The following is an 8,299-nucleotide window of genomic DNA, read 5'->3' as shown; positions in this document are numbered from 1 at the left end:
GGTGTCCAACATCGGACAGGTTTCTCAACTTGTGTATATTGTCCTTAATTGTAAAACTGATAGCAGTATTGACCTCTCATCGAGTGTGCATCAGCTATCACTTAGAAACCCCGAAGAATAGAAAACCCTTAATTTGATTGGATCATTGAAGACAGTTGTGAACAAGGCAAGGCTTGGTCTCTGTTTTCGTGAAGACTTATGCCTTAGGAATGGAGACAGTGTCCAAATAGGAAAATACACAAAAAAAATATATTGAAAAAAAAACACCCCAATCCTGACATTTTGATAGCAATGACTAAATGAGAGTTGCTTTAGCGTGAGTGATCTTTTTCAAAATGCAAAGTTTGACTCTGACTGACCACTGCAGTAGAATGACATTTATTTAACAGGTTTTCTGCCCAAGCTGTCAAGTTTTATGTCCTCAAGATGACCTTAATTTCTGATCCTCCTGTCTCACGATTATACCCAGTTTCTGTGTCGCTGGGGATCAAACGGAGAGCCTTGTGCATACCAGGCAGGCGGCAGGCATCCTACCGAATGAGTTATAGCCCCAGTTTTTTTAAACTATTATTTTATTTGGGAGTGTGAGTGTGTGTGTAGGTGTAGGTGTATGTGTGCCATCAGGTGTGTGTGGAGATCAAAGGACAACGTTTGGGAGTTGATTCTTTCCAAGAGTGGAACTCAGACCTTCAGGCTTGCAAGGCAAGTTCCCTCTTTTCATACAGAGTCTACTTAGGTAGCTCTGTAACTCAGGCTGCCCTTGACCTCGAACTCACTGGATAGCCTAGGTTGGTCTTGAACTCATAGCAGTCTCCCAGCTTTGGTGGACTGAGAGCTACTGGGATCTCATTCCCTCACGTGCATATGGCCACTGTTGGATGCCCAGTCTGTAACATAATACATGCACTCTCTTCCTCTCCTGCTTCCTGGCTGATGAAGGACATGGCATCTGGAAGAAGCTGTTCCTTTGTCCATCACTGGACAGTCTGGAGACCGAATCCCACGGTCTTTTGCATAAGAAGGGGCAGCATATGCTGTAGGCAACAGAGTTCATTTGTAATCACATATAATTTTCTCAGTAGTAGCAGTGACTCCCACCAAACTATTTCAGCTTGCTTGCTTTATTATTTATTTCTGCACTTCCTTTCTCATCCTTGTATCTTCACATCCTTTGCCTTTATTTGACTTTCTTTCCTTTTTTTTTTTTTTTTTTTTTGAGACAGGGTTTCTCTGTGTAGCCTTGACTGTCCTGGACTCGCTTTGTAGCCACCGCCGCCTGGCTGAGTTTCTTTCATAGTAAAAAACAAACAAACAAACAAACAAACAAAAAACCCCAAACCCACAAACTATTAAAGAACCATTTGCAGGTTAGAGAGATGGCTCAGTGGTTAAGAGCACTGACTGTGCTTCCAGAGGTCCTGAGTTCAATTCCCAGCAACCAGATGATGGCTCACAACCATCTATAATGTATACATAATAATAAATAAATCTTTAAAAAAAAAGAACCATTTGCTACTACAGTAAAAATATTCTTTTTGCTGTTATTCTCTTTATGTATTCCTGGCTGTCCTGGACAGACTGGCATCAATACAGAGATCTTCCTGCCAGGGTCTGGGATTAAAGGCCTGTGTCACTATGCCTGGCTAGTAAGAACATTCTTGTGTGTGGCCTCAGTGTATTACAATACCTGTCAAGTCACCCTAAGTCATCCTGTGTTTTCTCGGGTGGTTTGTGTCTGTTCAGTATTATCAAGTTGTCATTTTTGGTTCAAAATTATTGTGGCCTTCAACTAACTGGACCAACTGAGTGACCTTTGATAGTATATTATGTGCGTAGGTTAGTTGATGTTATATACTGTATGTACACAGATACATGCCTTAGTGAAGGGTTTTCTGGTATGCTTGGGGTCAAAATGGTTGATTCTTGGTGTGTGGTATTGTGGTTCAAACCCAGTATCTTGGCTCATGGTAGAGGGGGTTTGTGTGTATGTGTGTGGTGACAATGATAGGGCTGAAGGAGAAAGAAACCTGTTTTTGTTATGATCCCAAGTGTGGGATGGGGAACTGTCTTGTGTGAGAACAGGTGAGGTTAATCCACTAGAAGACAAACCACCTCATGCAGGAACTTGATGTTAGCTGAAAAGATCCGTGAACAGACTCTGGGAGGAGGTATATAAATGAGCCCAAAAACCGGAGGCGGGGCCTTTGGAGACTTGGGATTGTTTTGGCTGTTCATGGCTCCACTTCGAGAAGCTCCTAGAGAGAACCACTTGGGGGAAGGCTTTGAGGCTCCGGCTCCTGTTGAGGTTCCGGGTTCTGGTTACTCCAGGTTCCAGCAGAAGAAATCCTGCTGATTACGCCAGGAGAATCATTCCTCGGAACTGATATGGTTACAGTTTTGTTATTGTATTCTTTAATCCTCTTTTCCTATTGTTTAGGTTAGTTGGGTTATAAGTGACATACGCTCTGTTAATAAGTTTGTAATAAAATATATTGGTTAAGAAAATTGAGCCTACATCGGGCCCTGTGTAGCCCATGTCGGCCTGAAAGAAGCTATGTAGCATAGGCTGGTTGTTGTTTTGTTTTGGTTTTGGCTTTTTGAGGCAGAGTTTCTCTGTGTAGCCTTGCCTTGCTGTCCTAGACTCACTTTGTAGACAAGGCTGTCCTCGAACTCACAGTGATCCTCCTGCCTCTGCCTCTGCTGGGATTAAAGGCGTGCGCCACCACGCCTGGCTTAGGCTGTTGTTTTAAATAGGTGTTTTTTCTTATAGTTCATTTATTATCTTATGTACATTGGTGTTTTGCCTACACGTGTCTATATGAGGGCATTGGATCCCCTGGAACTGGAGTTACAGACTGCCCTGTGGGTGCTGGGAGTTGAACCTGGGTCCTCTGTGAGAGCAGCCTGTGCTCCTAACCACTGAACTGTCTCTCCAGCTGGTGTAGGCTACTCTTGAGCTCTTACTCCTCTTCCTTCACGGCTGGAGTGCTGGGTTTATGGGTGTGCACCAGCATGCTCTATGTTGTGTGTGCTGGGGATTGAGCCCAGGGCTTTGTATATGCTAAGCAAGAACTCTACCAATTTCTATTTTTAAGACAGAAGCTGTGTAAGTTACTATCATGTAACTAAAGGCATTGTTTTTGTTTTACAAGTCTTCTGGCAATTTATGAGTGGAGATAGCTGAGACTTAATACAGGGAAGGCTGGGTTTCTGAAGTGTGTGGGACACACATGGACTCTTGGGAAGCAGGGTTTAGCTAGACAGGGATGAGACAGCCAGGCTGCATATATGTTGAACTGGATGGATAGGAAGGCCCTGTCTAAGTTGACAGCTAAATAGCAAGTGTGGAAAAACTGGATCATACCAAGTAGGTTGGCAGATTTGAAGCATTATTTTGGCCAGGTTTATGTTGAAGAGCTCATTCTCATCAGTTTATGTTGCAGGTGCCATTAAGCTTGGTCAAGAAAAAGCTATGTGTAAAAGTTCTTTGTTTCTGATTCTGGTATCAGGAGAGACTGAGTTTTACATTCCCTTTATATTTTTTTCCCTTTAGCTTTTCTTGGATCTGTTCTTTACAATGGGAGCCTGTACATCCAGCCTCTTCACTTTTCAAATTTTTATTAAAAAATACACACACACACACACACACACACACACACACACACACACACACACAAACATTTTTGGGAGAAGAGCAGAGAGGATAATTTATGTATCCTTTCACAAACTTACTATTTTTGCCATGGTAGCAGTTAGGAAACAGACTTGATAATGGTGGGATTGACTAGTCTTTGAGTTATTATTTAGATTTGCATTTTGAGACAGAGGCATGTAAATCAGTAGCCCAAGATCCTTTCTTAGAAAAAGATGGAATTAAGCATTAATAGAAAGGTGTTCTATCAGTCAGGGTTCTACGGAGGAACAGGAGATATGTGTGTATTTGGAAGCCTTGCAGGCTGTGGTCCGGCTAGTTCAGCAATGCTGTCCACCAATGGAAGGTCCAGGAATCCAGGAGTTGTTCAGTCTGCAGGCCGGACGGATGAGCTGGGCTCTAACGTCAGTGAGAGAACGGACTTGCCAGCAAGAGCAAGCAGGCAGAGAGAGCGAGCTGCCTTCTTCCACGTCCTTTCTATAGGCTGCCAGCAGAAGGTGTGGCCCAGATTAATATGCAGGTCTTCTACCTTGAGAGATCTGGATTAAAAGAATATTTTCCAGCTGGGCATGGTGGCTCACGCCTTTGATCCCAGCAACAAAGGAGGCAGAGGCAGGCAGAGTGCTGTGAGTTTGAGGCCAGCCTGGTCCACAAAATCCAGGACAGCCAGGCCTACACAGAGAAACCCTGCCTTGAAAAAAACAAAACAAAAAGAAAGCGACAAGATTCTGATTAGAAGGGGGTTTTCCCACTTTACATGATTAATTAAGGAAAAAAAAAGTCACAGATGTACCTACCTGCTTGGGTTTTAGTTAATTGTAGTTGACAACTAAGAATAGCCATCACATGTTGACCCCTTGTCAACTTGATGTATCTGCTTATATCTACTTATGCCATTTTTATTTTTATTTTTTGAGACTCCCTATGTAGACCCTGCTGGCCTTAAAGTCTGCTTGCCTCTGCCACCCCAGCACTGGGATTGCAGGCTTGCGCCACCATGCCAGGCTACGTATGCAGTTTTGTTTGTTTTTTGTTTTTGTTTTTGTCTTCTTTTGTTTTTCCAGACAGGACTTCTCTGTTGTAGCCTTACCGCTCCTGGGCTTGCTTTGTAGACCAGGCTGGCCTCGAACTCACAGAGATCCACCTGCCTCTGCTTCCCCAGGGCTGGGATTAAAGGCGTGCACCACCACCTCCTGGCCTCTTAGGCCATTCTTAATTTCCAAACGAAAACAATAGCCAGGTCATAATTACACGTGACATGATGTAACTATCCTTCATAGAGCTGCAAATGCATTATGGATGTTAGACTAGATGGCAATGCTCCTAGAGGGACATTCTTTTTGTTTGTTTGTTTGTTTTGTTTTTCAAGACAGAGTTTCTCTGTGTAGCCTTGGCTGTCCTAGACTCACTTTGTAGACCAGGCTGGCCTTGAACTCACAGAACTCCATCTGCTTCTACCTCCACAAGCGCTAGGATTATAGGCATGCGCCACTAAGTTTAGAAGAGCTAATCTTTCTTAACTCTACTGTGGAGAAGCAATCCTATTCCCCTCTGCTAATCTGGACCAGTTGTTATTCCTTTCTTTGCCTGCTGGCTTAAGGGCATCGGAAACCCAAAGGAGCCAGGAGAAGTCTCAACTTCTAGTTCAAATGGATGTTTGTTGTGGCTCCTGGCAGGAGTTGCCGGTTCCCAGTCTGGAACCAAAACTTCTAGGCCAGCAGAACTTAGGGCAGAGGGAACAGGAAGCAAACATTTTCCTAGTGGGTTACTAGGGATGATCGTGCATGGCACAATTCCCTTTTTGACCCCTTGATTCCTGGACCCATGGATCCTGGCGATGGCAGAAGCTGTACCCTATATTAGATGCAGATTCAAATCATGTACTGCCTTCTGGAGAGCTCTGTCCTAGCCCTGCAGCCCGCTGTCACCTAACTGCTGCTGTAACTGTTCTCAAAAGGTCATTCCATCCTTTTCAGGCCAGATGCTTCAGGGTGGTGGGGACTATGGTAAGACCAGTGGCCGTGATTGTGGGCCCACTGCTGCAAGTCTCTGGCTGTGAAGGGAGCAGAGTCAGCGTCTTCTCTAACTATCCCTGTTACTCTTTTTTTTTTTTTTTTAATTTGGAACCCTTCACAAATTTGCGAGCGATACAGAGAAGATTAGCATGGCCCCTGTGCAAGGATGACATGCAAATCCACATTACTCTTAATGGGCCCATGAACAGTGTCCATGATGGCTGAAATGGAGGTTAGGATGAGCTCGGCAGCATGGCCTTCCACTCACCAAGGCTGACATGGCTACAGCTGCTGCTCAATGCCAGATCTGCCCACAGCAGAGACCAACCCTGAGCCCCAGATATGCCTGAAGTTTTGCCCACTGTGCAGGTTTCCCTTTGCTGGTATCTTTCAGGGTTGCTTTAGAAAGGGGCTGTGATGCTGTAGTTACCCACCTCTGGGTGGCACCTGCATAACAGGCCGAACCATCACTAAACCAGCCCCTCGTCTCCTCTTCTTTGTCGTGGGGCACACCCATGAGGCATGCTTGGCAACACATGGTACTGCAGTGGGAGTAGAAACATAGGAGGCAGTCGGGCACCTTCTTTTCTTTTTCTTTTTTCCAGTTTTTAGGACAGTTTCTTTGTGTGGCCTTGGCTTTTCTGGACTCATTTTGTAAACCAGGCTGGCCTCAAACTGACAGAAATCTGCCTGCCTTGGCCTCCCGAGTGCTGGGATTACAGGCTCGGATTATGTAACTTGTTTATGCCTTCAGGACCTGCTTGGGACTGATCACATACATTTTACTTATATTTAGTTGATAATAGATTGCTGCTGTGCATGTCCTACTTTATAACACCCAGCTCATGATGACTAGCCTAGGTCACATCATGGCCCATCGTCAAACTTTCAGATTTCCACTAAGGCACAATAGTAGGTCAAGAGCTGTCACTCAAAGGGAGCATAGTTGTCTGTAGATGATAGTAGAACCGTGCTCCAAAATCCCAAAGGTCTCTTCTGTGATTCATCTATAGGGGCCTTCCAAAAGCTCCCAACAGCATCCTTATCTGCCACTGATACCTCAAGTACCATGGGGTCTGCTGAATCCTATGGCCCAAGTGGTAGAGCAACCTGCGCAGCAACCAGGTCCTATTCAAAGCTAGTAAAACTTGGAATAAGGGTCAAAATAATACACCTAAGTGAGGAATTATCTAGCTCCAGAATTCAAATGGGCCCACTAAAATACTCTACTTCTTTTTTGATGGTGGGAAGGGCTAGGTACAATAATTTATCCTTAACCTTAGAAGGAATATTTCTGCATGCCCCACATGAGTGGATTCCTAAGAGTTTCATTGAGGTAGAAGGCCCTTTAAATTTAGTTGGATTTATTTCCCATCCTCTGATGTGCATGTCACCAAGTTAGAAGTGGTTGCTACCTCCTCACATGGTCCAGTCAGCATAATGTTGTCGCTGTAGTGGACCAATGTAATACTGTGTGGAAGAGACAACGGTCTCTTTGTTAAGACACAAGGCTTGAAGTAAAACTGTAAAGGTATACTTCTGGCATGTCGACTAAGCAAATTGCTTCTGTTTGTTCTTATGGACAGGTACTGAGAGAAAGGCGTTTGCTAGATCAGTAGCAGCACACCACATACCAGGAAATGTGTTAATCTGCTCGCGCATATCAGCTTCACAGAAATCTGCCCACCCCTGCCTCCCCCAGTGCTGGCATTAAAGGCGTGCGCCACCACCGCCCAGCTTGCACAGAAAAAATTTAAAGTTTAACTTTTCAAATACCTTTCTACTGCTTCCAGGTTCTTCATGTGAAGTGTCTGTAAACTGCAAGCATCCACGAGAGGCTTGAGAGTGAGGCCGAGGTTTCTGAGGCCTGGCTGTAGGAGAAACATTAACTACAGGCCAGGTGAGCATTCACGGTGAGTTATACCCAAAGGGGTAAGAGAAACATTAGCATATCAGCCTCATAAGCCTTTAAGTAACTTGAGTGTCTTTTAAAGCTAATACATGTCTTAGAAATTCTTTAAATTTGGAAAGGAAAAAGTAAAATCACCCACTATCCTGCTTTTTAGAGAAATTATGACTGACATGTGCTGTTGTGTTGGAGATTAAAGCCAGAGCTTCACACACCTTATCACTGAGCTAGCCTCAAACCTTTTTGTACTTTTAATTTTTATTTTATTTTGTGCATATTTTAAATCTTATTTTATACATGTAGTATTTTGCCTGCATGTGTGTCTGCGCATCTCTTGCCTGTCTGGTGCCCATGGAGGCCAGAGGAGGATGTTGGTTCAGACAGTTGTGAACTATCATGTGGGTGCTGGGAGCCCTACTCAGGTCTTTTGGAAGAGAAGCCCATACTTACTTATTTTCTTTCTTTCCTTCATTTGTTTTTTCTTTTCCAGCAAAGGTTCTGTGTAGCCTTTGCTGTCTGTACTCACTCTATACACCAGGTTGGCCTTGAACTCACAGAGATCCGCCTGCCTCTGCCTGGGATTAAAGACGTGAGCCACCACACCTGGCCTGAGAGGCCGAATCTCTTAATTACTGACCCAAGCCTCCAGTTCTTTTTTTTTTGGACTTTGTTTTGGTGTTCTGAGACAGTGTCTCACTATGTAGCCCTGCCTGGCCTGGAGCT

General features: G+C 44.3%; 1 protein-coding gene and 1 long non-coding RNA gene across 3 annotated transcripts in view; one reads left to right on the top strand and one right to left on the bottom strand.

Annotated features, from left to right (window-relative positions):
- The first annotated feature begins 31 nt into the window (after nt 1–31).
- Nucleotides 32–8,299, top strand: part of LOC311594400 (targeting protein for Xklp2-like) — a 34,440-nt gene continuing 26,172 nt past the window's right edge. Inside the window, exons 1-2 of one of the 2 annotated variants that reach the window (XM_084776044.1) lie at nt 32–166; nt 7,461–7,567. The gene's annotated coding sequence lies outside the window, so the exon portion shown is untranslated. Of the gene's footprint in view, nt 167–7,460; nt 7,581–8,299 lie in introns of both variants that reach the window. The other variant, XM_084776043.1, reaches the window with a different exon arrangement.
- On the bottom strand, nt 3,953–7,530 carry LOC311594424. The gene is made up of 3 exons (XR_014778088.1): nt 7,444–7,530; nt 6,102–6,209; nt 3,953–4,191 (listed from the first exon to the last, which is right to left on the bottom strand). It is a non-coding gene; the product is annotated as an uncharacterized lncRNA (long non-coding RNA).

This window comes from Acomys minous (genome assembly GCF_964271855.1).
Source record: "Acomys minous genome assembly, chromosome: 3".
In the NCBI taxonomy this organism is placed as follows: Eukaryota; Metazoa; Chordata; class Mammalia; order Rodentia; family Muridae; genus Acomys; species Acomys minous.
Note: the sequence above shows the minus strand (reverse complement) of the source record. Positions and strands in the feature narration are given on the sequence as shown.